General features: G+C 41.1%; 1 protein-coding gene across 2 annotated transcripts in view; it reads right to left on the bottom strand.

Annotated features, from left to right (window-relative positions):
- The window catches only part of RARRES1 (retinoic acid receptor responder 1), a 110225-nt gene that overhangs the window by 86304 nt on the left and 9834 nt on the right, over positions 1–14087 (bottom strand). For both annotated transcript variants that reach the window (XR_004349738.1, XR_004349737.1), the window contains one exon: positions 12270–12320. The gene's annotated coding sequence lies outside the window, so the exon portion shown is untranslated. The remainder of the gene's footprint in view (positions 1–12269; positions 12321–14087) is intronic.

Raw genomic sequence — 14087 nt, forward strand, 5'->3', positions numbered from 1 at the left:
GACTCACAAAGGAGGTTGTTTGAAAAGAGCCAGGAGAGAGGCCTTTTCCTCTACATTTGAGCCATAGAACCACTAGATTAATCAGCATACATGGGCTCCCAGGCCAGCCTCAAACAAAATTGGTAGAGTCTATGTAAGCTCACAGGATGGACAAGTGGATTTGAAAAGAACACAAAATAGAACTCTCTGACACTCTCTTGTGTGGTAGAAAAAGCTTACGGCTATCAGATGCAAGGTTTTTATTTTTCATTCACCTAAAAATCTTTATGGAGGGACTTCTCTAAGCAAGGCTCTGTTCTGGACACACATGGTTAGAACCGAGCACTCCAACACACACATACAAGAAACCAGATCCCCAGAAGTGACCAACCTATAGAGTTCAAGAGCCTTCTAAGATTGTACGCCTGTTGTAGTTATCTTATTTCCCAAAGTCAGGGATGTTTAAATGTCAAGGGCATGCCTTTTGCTAAAAAGGAATATTTACAAACCTGAGAGTATTGCTCCTCCAGATAGTTTTACAAGAGTAAATAGAAGCAAAGTCACTGGAGCTAAAGAAATAAAGACACTATACTTGGAAGTCTGAACAAGTGGAATGTGAGGCCAAGAATTCTCCCACTGGGACATTCCTCCTAGAATGTGGAAGGGGCTGTTCTGATGTGAACGGGTGTGTCTGGCATTGTACCCAGTAAATTCCTGAGGACACAGAAGTGGAGACACAGAATTGCAGAATTAGAAAACACCAAAAGTAGGGGCCTAGTCCAGTGAAAGTTCTCTTAGCTACTCCTGGATAATGGTTTAATGCTTGTTCCAGTGGGAAGAGATACACAAATGGAGGAAATCAATTGATACCTGGAGTCAAGGAGTGAGCAGAGCTGGCAGCTGCCTAGCACTCTCCTCCCACTGCCCTCCTGGCAGGAAGGAAAGACTGGTGAGATTTCATCACCAGAGAAACATTTCCCTGACTTAAAGTGAAAGCCTTAAGGTAATCATGAGAATGCTTGCGGGAAGCCAACCAAATTTGCACTTTGTTGACTTTTGTCTTCCCTTCTTTCCATCCTCAGTGTGAACAAAATACTTGGGAAAGAATAGAGGGACTCTGCAGCCAGTTTCGGGAAAGTCAGTCCTCCCTGCGCCACGCCCTCACTCAGCTTACGGGTTCAAGTCCCATAGTAACTTCTTCCTTTGCACCCACTGCTCAACTGCCCACGGCCATAAGCTTAAATTTTCCTTTGTTCACATTTTGCCCCCCCAAACAGACAGTAATATATTTGAAGGCAGGAGTGTCCCTTGCACATCAGAGATGCACACTTCATATATATCAAAACACACAACAGGCCAGTAAATCTCTGAGCGAGTCGGAAAGAAGCACTAGAGGCAAACAGTGTTGGTCCTAAAATTTGTTAAGCATTCACGATGTATGAAAAATAGTGGGGTTTTCTTTCGCTTTCATTCATTCATTCAAACCTGTGCCTGTACGTTGGGTGAAGACACTTATGGGTCTCCATGTTGACAAGAGGCTCAGGGAATAGAGCCTCTGCACAGACACCCCTACCTATCGGTGTGGCTCTGGCGCCTTCCCTAGTTGTTATGACGCTTTTGGCTTAGAAAAAGAAGGATGAAACGAAGTTCAACTGAAGTTCATTGTGTGTGTTTGTATGTTTCCTTAGAGCTTACACTTGGCAATCCTCAAGGGAGGACTTTGGCTGAACCCTGTGAACTAGGGGGAAAGCATTACAAAAGTCTGGGACTAGTTGACCAGAAAATTCCCTGTGGTCTGACAGATTACCATTTCCCACATGTTCCTCTTCATAGGAGAAATGAGTCTCAATTTCAACTGGCTCCGCTGCTTCTTCTGGATCCTTCCTCCATGTGTCTAAATCATATGCTTCTGTATTGATTTTTCAGATTTAGATATAAACCCTTGACTTCCTGCTGTGAAAGATGAGGATTTGGCACTCTTGTTCTGCCCATTCTTCCAATGCAACTGTCTCATAATTTTTTTATTAAATCAATAGTCAAGGTTAACACTGTGGTGATTATTGTAAATATTTTTCCCAGCTAAGGCGAACTGATAATGTTTCCTTTGTAATGCAACATTTATTTTTCTCCCTGGAGTTCAAAATTGTCTTGTGATTTATAACTATTCCGGATGTTCTTTCAACTCTTTGCCAGAATTGTTAATCTCCTCGTAATAGTCAAAGGTGTCAGGTAACCTGTTGATGTTTTACTTTTAACACAGCCCCTCTGGAGCCCACTGGCCTCCTGCTCTGATGTGTCATCCAACTCTCCTGTGTTGAATCCCTGTTTCTTGAATCCTATGTCTTCTCTTTCCCTGGTTTACTCCCTTGTTGGGGTGGAACACATCCTCCAGTAGCTTCCCAATAAAGCCTGCTCGGATTCTATTGATTTTTTTTTTCTGTTTTTATATTTTTTTAAAACTGAGAACTCATTTTTATTCTATAAGTAGTATTTTTTCATTGGTGCAATTATCTTCCATTACCTCTCTGAAGATATTATGATTTTCCTGAAAGTTTATGCTGTTCTTTGGGCTGCCTTAATTTCCTCTGAATTCCTGTGTTTGATTAGGATTCCCAATAATCACGGTCTATAAGTCTTTTCTTTGAGCTCAGTTACCCTAAAGAAGAACTTTCCAACCTGTAGCTGGTGGTTCTCACCATTCATTCAGCATGCCAACTTGCCTTTAAGCTCCTTCTCCAGTATGTTTTCTGTTGGATGAAGTAGATGCCTCACTGGTGGGGTGGAGAAGTGATCCAGGGGTCCCCCTGCATTTAGTACAGCCTCTTAACCCACACCCCACCTCCTGAGAGGTTCCTGGTGTCTCCAATCCTGTGCCTTTCAGGGGATCTATGGGGCCAATCTGTTAGCTTCCTGCCCCCTATCTGCAACTCATGCCTGGTCTCTAAGTCACTTCTTACTTGCTATCTGCTTTCCAGTTTCCAACATTTTGTTCACATCTCTCTCTCCATTCTTATTGCCTTTTCTTTTAGCTTTATCCTTGAGGATTTTGTTGCCTTTAACAAAATCTTTATATCGTAATGAGGTTTTGAGACAGAACGGAGGCAAAAGAGGGTGTTTAATCCACCATGTTTACTTGGAAGGTTACCCCATCTTTCAATGGAAAAAAAAGTACTTAAAATAGATTCTATGACAATTCCATCTAGTTTGAGAAAGTTGTTAAATCATCGCATCTATAGGTCTAGTTCACGACCCTCGCTCAGCTGTCTGCCATGTAAAAGGTGAGCAGTTACTGCTGGTTGACTATTTGAATGAATAAATGAATCAGGTGTTTACTGGTAGTGCTGTTGGCTCCTTTGGAAGCTAAAGGACTCTGGAAACTCAGAAGTGGGGAGAGCACAATAGGTTCAGTGAGCTCAGGAACAGTGGCTCCACATCTGGTTGGATCACTTGGGAAGCTTCTAAAACTACAGATCCTCGAAGGTTATTCCAGAACTAATTGAATCTGGTCCTCAGGAACTGGGTCCTGAAATGCAGTTGCCTTCTTGTTACATTAGAAAAAGAAACCTCTGGTGCCTAAGGCACTGCAAATCATATACTTTTTTTGTTGTTTGCAACTGAAAGCATTCCTAACAGATACATGGGGCTTGTGAGAGTCCCGAAACGTGGAAGTGGGGAGGGTGTCCAATCAGAGGAGTGTGGAAAGGGCTTAGCAAACACCTCCAGGGGTGTGCTGCCACCAAAAGCCTCCCAGGAGGAAGGGTGCTGATGGGGAGCCCTCTCAGGTGCTCTCCAGGTTCCTGATGCTGACCTGTTGCTCTCCATGTGCTCTTACCTGCTCCTCCCCTTGCCCAGCCCAGCAGACCTACTCTGGCCTCCCTGGGAGGCACTGGGGTGCAGTTGTCTGGCAATTCCTCTAGTCTCTCTCCTTGTTCTGTTTCTCTACATGCTTCATGCCCTAAGCCTCACTTTTTGCTTTTCTAAAGCTGCTTTGGAGTCACAAATCTCAACATTAACTATTTCTGGCTCTTTTCAATCACCCTCCATCAACTTTACTCTTCCATGAGGTCACTTGGTCACTGTATAAGGAAGCAGGGAAAGAAAAATCCACAGACTAGTATCTCAAGGTAACATCTCACCATGTTTGTTAATAATAACCTACTCATTGTTGAATTCACCCCTCCAGCCGTACCCTCAGCAAGAGAGGCTGGGTTTACTTCCTGAACTGCTGGAGGTGGATTATGTGGGATCCTGCAGAGATGGCAGACATACAGGGAGTTCTGGGGAGAAGGCAGTGGCTGGAATCCCAGGGAGTTCTCCCAGCACTAAAGAAGAGTAAGGGGGTCTTTTCTCCTGGAGGAAGAGGAAGTGGGTGAACTCTAGGGCCAAAGCCCTATGTCAGGGAGAGGGGACACCTCAAAAGAATGGTGCACGTTCTTTGATGGTTAAATGTAGTAGAGTAATATCCTGTTCCTAGAGACAGGGATTCTAACGCAGAGATTGCGACCTCTGACCTGAGACTGTGCCCTGAGTAGGCAGTGTGTGTTACGGTGGCAGGTACCAGGTGACTCTGCAGACTCGATGGAGAGAGTTAAATGATCCTCATGTAACAATAGCTCTTGGGGCAGAAATTAGTCATGACACAGGGAACAGAACGATGTGCTCCTTGCTGGGGAGGAAACCAGCATTTTAAAATCCTCTACTTATTTACCATCCTTTGGACCATATTCCTGGAGCGCTTCACTGTTCTAAGTGTCTGAGGAGGGCTCCTGAGGGACCAGGTACCTGGTCCTTTGACAACAAGACTAGAAGCTAGAGGATCCCAAGGCAGGACAGGGCCCTGGTGATCTGCTGACATTAGAATTCATTTAGAAAAATGCAGATGGAATGCAACTGTCTCACTTAATGATGTAATAAACACATAGTGTTTTACTTGAAGTGCCTGGAGATGTTTCCTTGAGGTCTCACTAAGCAAGAGATCTAGTGGGATGGATGCAGCTCACTGTCCAGCTGCTGCCCCTTCCTGACTGTCCCTGAGGCAACTTCAAGGCCAATGGTGCTCAAGAAAGTCAGGTGGTTTGCAATAATGAGTTCAGAGTTAGAAGTGAGTCACTCTTCAGATCAGTTTTGAACTTGATCTGTGACTTCCCTCAGGGGATTTCAGACCTGTCAATTTTTTACTTTTTGTACTTTTAAGTTAAAGCTAAGTTATTGTGTGTGTAAGCATTTGAGATTGTGTAATTTTTCTGGTGGATTGACCCTCTGGTCATTATAAAGTGTCCCGCTTCCTGCTGGGTGATGCTTCTTGCCTCACAATTTACTGTCTGATGTTAGGAGAGCTACCCCAGCTCCTTGTGATAAACATTTGCATGATAACTCATCCTCTCAATTTCAATCTTTCTGTGTTCCTATATTTCAAATGTGTCTATTTTTTTATACTGTATTACAGTTTTAGCTTTTTACTTGGATTAATTTATATTAGTTCTTGATATAGTTGGGTTTATAGTGACTATCTTACTATTTGTTTTCTAATTAACCCGACTGCTTTATGTTCCATTTAAAATTTTTCCCTTCCTTCTCTTGAATGACTGAAACATTTTTTTATCATTCCATATTACCCCTTCATTAACATGTCATAGATTTCTTTACTTAGTGTTTTCATGTCTTCAGTGCTGATCTCTGGCTACATACTAAGGCATTACTTTCAGTTCCAGGTTTCATAGGTTGAAGAGGAAAAGTAGCAAACTTTCTGAATGCTAAGAGGTGGGCAATAGATGGTTTAAGCTTAGAAATTAATGGTTGGATGGATAAATAAAAATGGAAGGCTGAACTAGGTGATTCTTTGAAGGAATCCATGAGATACATGCTTTTACATGGAAGGGACTACATTTGCAACAAAGGAAAACACCATCAGTGGTGTTTACAACAGTTAACTCCTTTTAATTTGCCTTCTGGTTTTGATCCAATAACCAATTGCTATTGTAAATTTATACTGGATTACCCTTGAGTATCTCAAATTCAGTGTATCCTCCCTCTCTGCCCTGGCTCGCTTCTCTGTACTCTATCTCAGCAATAGCACCACCATCCACCAGGTTGCCAAGCCTAGAACCTGGGCATCATCTTTGACTTCCCCCTCTTTCTCACCTCTTTTTATCACCAAGTCTGACCGCCTCTATATTTTAAAGGTCCCTCACATCCATCCACATCCTCCATACTCTTTCTTACTGCCTCTACCCAGTCTTTTCTATTGCTAAACCACAGAACAGTGCTTAATGACTCAATTTGCTAAATGAATGCTCACAGAAGCAAACATTTTAAGACAAACAAGACTACCTTCTTGCCATATCAATTAGCCTCTTTTCAGATACTAAAGGCCCACAAGGGGTTGGGGGTAGGGGAGACCTGATACAACAGGAAGGACTAGTAACAAAGAGCATTACAAAGGATACGGTGATTTAACTCTCAGTGGGTCCTACACTAGCCTCTGCTTCTCTCCTCATGTTAGGAAACATAAAATGCTCTCCTTGGAGGTCATAATAACCGAAGTGAGTAAAACTCTGAAAGCCAATTTTCAGTTCCCAAGTGTACTGGCTATCGAGAATTTTCAGTGGACCTGATGGATCAAAGTAATGCAAAAAAGCGGGACCTCCAGCCCCAGGGTTTTAGAGCATCTATAAAACATGTTTTACAGTTTCTGCTCAATTTTATGCTGTTAAGCTAAACATTTGATATCATATGGCACTTTAAGCACATTGATTTATGGTCAGTCAGCAATTGCATCTGTAATAAAAAGCCCAAAGTATGGGTTTTTAAAGTAATCTACTGTATCTATTATTGACATAAACGGTTACCTGCAGTCCTTTTGATCATCATCTTAGATTTAACTCATGTATTAAAGATATTATGTTTCCCACTCAGCAAGGTCATCACCAAGGTGAAAACTATACATGGTTGGAAATGAAAAAGATAATGTGTAATGGTATTTTTCAAATAAATGATATATAGGATTTCACCTTTCTACATTTCTGATTAATAATCATATTCTGTTTATTTTTTATACCCGCCTCCTTCGCCCAGTCCCCAACTCCGGCAGCCACTAATCTTTTCTTCATTTCTATATTCTTTTTAATTTCAAGAATGCTGTATAAATGAAATCATTTTGTAAACTTTTGAGATTGGCTTTTTTTTTCCATTCAAATATAATTCCCTTGAGGTCTGTTTAGTTTTATGTGGATTGTCTCATGCTTATTTTGCCAGCAAGGATACAACTATGCTGGCATAATTAATTTAAGAACTACTTCAGTACAAACCAAAGTAAAGAGAGTCTAAATTCAAAGTAATTTCGTAACAGGGAAACATTATTTATAATTGAGTCCATTTTAATGAGAGAAAAATGTTTATTTTTAGACAGTGTTAAAACAAGTTTGGACAAAAATGCATTTAGTAAATCTAAAAGGTGGTTGGCAGCATAATTAAAAAAACACCCAATATCCCTAATGCTAATTTAAGAGATGTTTTAAACATTTGAAAGAAATGATGAAAAATTTGGAGAAGATTCCATTTTCATTTGCAGAATGCATATTTTTAGTATGTAAGCATTTATTGAGTTCAGCCTATGCGTATACAGTAAGGCCAAAAGTAAGGGAAAAAGAAAATTTGCATGGGCCAAAGGCACAGATTTGTATTGCTTTCCTTTGACTAGCTTGTGTGTTCCTTGCTATTGTTCTCAAGATATTGCATGTGGGCTTATTTTCGTTTTCATAAATAAATTGAAAGTTTGACAAAGGCTCTTTCTTTTCAAATACTTCAACAAAGGGAGGTGTACAAGTTCATTTCAGGGAGTGTTAGCAGGCCATGTCATGAGGTCCCAGGTTTAATGATTTTCTAGGAGGACTCAAAGGACGCAAGATAAGTTGTAGTCGTGATTTATTATACAGAAAAGACACAAAGCTGATTTTTCAGCAAAAGGAAAAGGTGGATGAGGTGAAGTCTGGCATAAGCTTCTAAGAGTCCTCTCCCAGAGGAGTCACAGAGGACACTGAATTCCTCCAGCAGCAAGCTGTGACAATACATATGGAATGTTGCCAACCAGGAAAGTCCATTAGAGATGCAGTGCCTAGAGGTTTCCTTGGAGACTGATCACACAGCACCCTATCTAGCACATATCCCAATTCCAGGCTCCCAGAAGGAAAGCGCATGTTTACCATAAACTACACTATTTGTACAAACGGTTTGGCACAGTGAGCCTCATTTATCAGTTAATGGATGGGAACCCTCCTGAAATCTAAGTTCCCAGATGCCAGCCAACGGCCAACCTTGCAAGCGTTTTCAAGTTAAGCAGCGCAGACCTGCTATGTTAACTCTTCTCTGTACATAAGGCCATTTAGTGTAACACCTATCAATTTGATCTCCATCTCTGACTGTGTCTTGGAACACACATGGGTAACAGATAAGGGTTATTTGTTGACTCTCAGCTAAATAACAAGGCAGGGACAAATGAAGAAGAAAGTGACTAGCAGACATGCCTCTTTCTCCTAGCAGGAGAAAAAAAACAGAGCTACAACAAACTTAACAATAAAAATGAACACACAAAACTTTAAGATTAAAAATACTATAAAAAATGGATTCACATTCACTATCCTTATTGACAAACTCTATATTGTGGCTTGAGATAGTGATAATGATATATAGAGCATCCCAGTTAACAAAATATCTAAAATATTATTTCATTTTAAAATCTCATCTTTTAAAATGTGTGTGTGTGTGTGTGTGTGTGTGTTCATTACTACAAGGTACTAGTACTGTGATACATGCATACATTTTGAAACTAAATAAATATGCATATGTGAGGATTGTGCACTCAAACAGGCGGTTAGCAACTACAGTCGTCCCTCAGTATCCATAGGGGATTGGTTCCAGGACCGGCCATGAATACCAAAATCCATGGATGCTCAAGACCTGCAGTTGGCCCTTCATACCTGTGGATGTGGAACCCACAGATATGGAGGGCTGACTGTACTGCCTTTGGGTCATAAAATTTTAAAACTGGAAAAAAATCACATAGACTCAGCTAAATTTCCTCATTTTATATTGCAGCATTATTCACATTAGGAAGATATGGAAGCAACACAAGTGTTGACAGATGAATGGACAACAAAATGTGTGGTATATAAAATGGAATATTATTCAGCCATAAAAAGAAGGAAATCCTGCCATTTGCAACAACATGGATAAGGCTGGAGGATGTTATGTTAAGTGAACTAGCCAGACACAGAAAGACAAATGTCACATGATCTCACTTATATGTGGAATTTTTTAAAAAGTGGAACTTATAGTAGCAGAGGGTAGAAAGGTGGTTGGGTACCACAGGCAGGGGTGGGAGTGGAAGAAAATGGGAGATATTGACCAAAGGGGATAAACTTTCAGTTTCAAGATGAATAATTTCTGAAGACCTAATGTACAGCATAGTGACTACAGTTAATAACAAAGTACTAACAGAAATTTGCTAAAAAGGTAGATCTCAAGTGTTTTAACAACACACACAAAATATGATAACTATGTGAGTTGATGGATATTATAATTAGCTTGATTATAGTAATAATTTCACAGTGGATACATATATCAAAACATCACATTGTATACCTTAAATAAATACAATTTTAATTTGTCAATCATATCACTATTAAGCTGGGGGGGGGGGCGGGAAAAAGTAAGAAAATTGAAGCCCAGGGAGATGAAGTGGACTTGTCCAAGAGAAGTTAGTGGTAGGGCCAGGCTAGAACCTGGATCATCCTTGAGCCAAGCAGGAATGTTTGACAAGATCCAGGATCTTTTGGAGGAAGGAAGGAATGAGCTACCTTTCTCCTTGTCCCTGTTTCCCATGTGTCATCTTGCCTTGGCATCTTCTCTTCCATATTATTCTTTCTCAGGGGGACTGGGCTGCCATAGCTTGCCTCATCTGGAGAGAGGGGAGGGGGATTTATGCCCAGTTCCTTCTCTGATAGGTGACTTCACCTTAGAGTATACATGAGACATTGCTGGTTAGACATTGGCCGGGATTACAATTGCTCAGAACTGTGGCATTAGTACATTATTAGACATTATTTTACTCCTTTCCCAGTTAGTTGGCTGGAATTGGTGAGAACTTAAGTTAACCTGGAGCATCAGTAGTAATAATCCCTTATGCTTTCACAAGGCTTCCCCAGCTATAAAGTATTTTCCTCCACGTAGTATCAATTGGTTATTGCTTAAACCACTAAATTTTGGGTAGTCTATATAACCAGAAAAGAATGGATAGAACTATTCATTCTGTCCAATAATAAAAAGACAATCCAATTAAAAATGGGCAAAGGATCTGAATAGGTATTTCTCTAGAGAAGATCTATGAAGTCTAATCACATGAGACCATTCCCAATATCATTAGCCATCAGGAAATGAAAAGCAAAGAAATATGACTTCACACCCACTAGGATGGCTATAATAAAAAAGACAAGACAATAACAAGTATTGACAAGGATGTGGAGAAGCTGAAACCCTTATACATTACTAGTGAGAATTGAAACATATATCCACAAAAACTTGTATAAGAATGTTCATAGCAGCTTCATTCAACATAGCCAAAAAGTGGAAACAATTCAAATGTCCATCAAGTGATGAAAAGATAAAGAAAATGTTGTATATTCACACAATGGACTAATACTTGGCAATTACAAGGAATGAAGTACTGATATATGCTACAACACAGATGAAACTTGAAAACATTTTATAAGATGAAAGGAGCTAATCATAATATACCACACATATGACTCCATTTGTATGAAATGTTCCAAATAGGCAGATCTATAGAGACAGAAAACAGATTAGTGGTTCCTGAGGCCTGGGTGGGTAGGGGACAGTAAGGGGAAATGGAGAGTGAACGCTAATGGGTAAAGGGTTTCCTTCTGGAGTGTGGAAATGTTATAAAATTAGATTGTGGTGATGGCTGCACAACTCTGTAGGGATGCCAAAATCGATTGAATTGAACACTTTAAATGGTTGAATCGTACGGTATGTTGGTGGTATCTCAATAAAGTTATTTTAAAAGACCTCATTAAGAAAATAAAAACGGAAGCCACAGACTGGGAAACATTATTTACAAAATATAATCTGATTAGAGAACTTACATCCCAAATATATAAAAAAACTTTTACAACTAAATATTGGGAACACAAACAACTCAATTTTTTAAAAATGGGGGAGAGATTTGAATAGACAGTTAACCAAAGAAGATATATAAATGCTAAATAAACACATGAAAAGTTGTTCAATCAACATCATTAGTCATCAGGGAAATATAAAGTAAAACTACCAAGAGCTATTACTACATATCCTTTAGAATGGCTAAAATCAAAGAAAAAACCTTACAATACCTAGTGTGCATGAGCACGTGGTGTTACTGGATCTCTCACACATCTCCGTTGGGGATATGCTAAAAGGCACACCCAGTTTGCATAGCAGTTTGGCAGTTTCTTAAAAACTTAAGTATACGCTTACCATTCAACTGACCAATGTTACTCACAGCTATTCACTCAAGAGAAATAAAAACCTATGTTTTTACAAAGACTTATGCATGATTGTCCTTAATTTTATTCGTAATAGCTCAAACTGGAAGGAACTCAAGATTTCATCAAAGGTGGTTGGATAGACAAACCATTCTACATCCCTTCAAAGGAATAAAAGGAATAAACTACTGGTGCACACAACAATAGGGATGAATCGCAAATGGCTTATGTTAAGTGAAAGAAGACAGACAACGACGACTACATACTCTATGATTCTGCTTAAAAATCTAGAAAAGGCAAACTGTAATGAAGGGAACCAGATCAGTGGATGTATAGGGACAGGAGTAGAGGAAAGGATCAACTGTAATGGGCCGTGAAGGACTTTTGGGGGGTGATGTTTTGATGTGGGTGGTGGTTACATAATGGAATACATTTGTCATGAGTCATTGACTTGTACAGTGACAAGGCATACATTTTACTGAATGTAACTTATGCCTTAATAAAAGTGATTAAAATTTTTAGACAAAAATCAAAGAAATGTGGGGTTTATGGAGGTAGTGAATTACTACAGACTGAAGGTTTGTTTTCCCCCTAAAATTCAATGTTAAACCCTAATCCCCAACGTGATGGTATTAGAAGGTGGTGCCTTTGGGAGGTGGGATCAGTGCCCTTATAACAAAGAAGCCAGAGAGCTTCCTTGCTCCTTCTGCCATGTAAGCATGCAGTGAAAAGAACCAGGAAAGAGACTCTTACCAGATACTGTCGCTGCCAGCACCCTGATCCTGGACTTGCCAGCCTCCAGAACTGTGAGAAATAAATTTCTGTCATTCATAAGCTACTCAGCCTATGGCATTCTGTTTCATTCAATAGTATCCTGAATGGACTAAAACAGGAATTAACAAGGGATTATTGATGGTAACAAACTGCAGTTCACTGATGTGAGCCAGTCCTTATGTGAGGTACACATGGATGAGAAGTTAAGACCCCTGTGACTCCCAGAGCAGGGGTCTGGCCACTACACCACATGTTCAGTTCTTTTTAGTTTGTATAGTATCACTTTATACAAATCCAAAGCATTGTGAAAACGAGTGAAACATGAAGGAGTTATTATTTTTTTTTGCGGTACGCGGGCCTCTCACTGTTGTGGCCTCTCCCGCTGCGGAGCGCAGGCTCAGGCGGCCATGGCTCACGGGCCTAGCTGCTCCGTGGCATGTGGGATCTTCCCAGACCGGGGCACGAACCCACGTTCCCTGCATCGGCAGGCGGACTCTCAACCACTACGCCACTAGGGAAGCCCATGAAGGAGTTTTAAAAGCAAATATGTTGAGTTATGACACAGTTACTGGACAGTACCCTCAGAGGCAGGGCATGCTCCAGAATTAGCCTGGATTAAATGAACCCTGAGACAGGGACCTGAGAGGTAGAGAAAAGCATTAACATGCAGGCCTGACACTGCTATCCTGAGGCCCTTGGTGGTCATCTGAGAACTTGGATTTGGGGAAGGATCCCAAAACCCTTACAAGAATGGTTCACTGTGCCAATAATGTGGTTGGTGCTAAACACACGCTTTCCTTTTGGGAGCCTGGGATTTGGGCACAGGCCAGGCAGAGGGTGTCTATGTGACCACCTATCATGAAGGACATTGGACAGTGAGCTTCTCAAGAGCTTCCCTGGCAGACAGCATTTCACACACAGCATGTCACAACTTGTTGCTGGGGGAATGAAGCACATCCTGTGTGATTTACTGAGAGAGAAGTCTTGGAAGCTTGTTCCTGGTCTTCTGGACTTCACCCCATGCACCTTTTCCCTTTGCTGAGTTTGCTGTGTGTCTTCTAGCTGTAATCTATCAAAACCACGAGTACGAATATATTCTGAGTTGTGTGAGTCCTTCTACATAATCATTGAACCTAGGGGTGATCTTGGAGACCTCAACACAGGAGGTGATCCCAGGAGACACTAAGAAGGGAAGGGATGATGGCCTTAAAGGTATATATTGTCAAATAACTTACCAGAGTGGGCGAATGGGACAAAATTCTTCTGGGGAATTTGGAACGACTGTAGAACATGCACTTATGTGGCAAGGGGGGATGTAATATTTATCCACCAACTCCTGAGTTGGTATTAATTATCTGGAACTTCCAGCCTACCCTGTGCATGTGCCCAGTGGGCTCTGGTGGCCACAGCCAGCCCTGAAGCCAAGAGCTGCAGCTGGAAGCATGCTATGTGCCTGTGGAGGATATGGTGGGGCACTTCTGCTACAGCCCCTAAAAGACATGAAATCAAACATGAAGTAGGACCATTGCCCAGTCTTTCCCAAGGTGCTCATCACCTGCCTTAGCAACACAGGGAAGATGGATTTCTTGTGCTTCATTCCCACCAGAGAGGCCCTTCCTCCCAGGAGAGGATGCTGTAAGCTGCAGCCTCGTCCGGGGCACCATGAGCACAAGGGAGAGGTTGCCTTATCTATTCGAGATAGAGATGTGGTCCTTCTTCTTCCCTCTCTACCCTCAAGTCCTGGGCACAGGAATCCCTGCTTTGGTTTACTGTTTCTTGTTTCACCTCTTTACTAGC

This window comes from Phocoena sinus, chromosome 4 (genome assembly GCF_008692025.1).
Source record: "Phocoena sinus isolate mPhoSin1 chromosome 4, mPhoSin1.pri, whole genome shotgun sequence".
Taxonomy (NCBI): Eukaryota; Metazoa; Chordata; class Mammalia; order Artiodactyla; family Phocoenidae; genus Phocoena; species Phocoena sinus.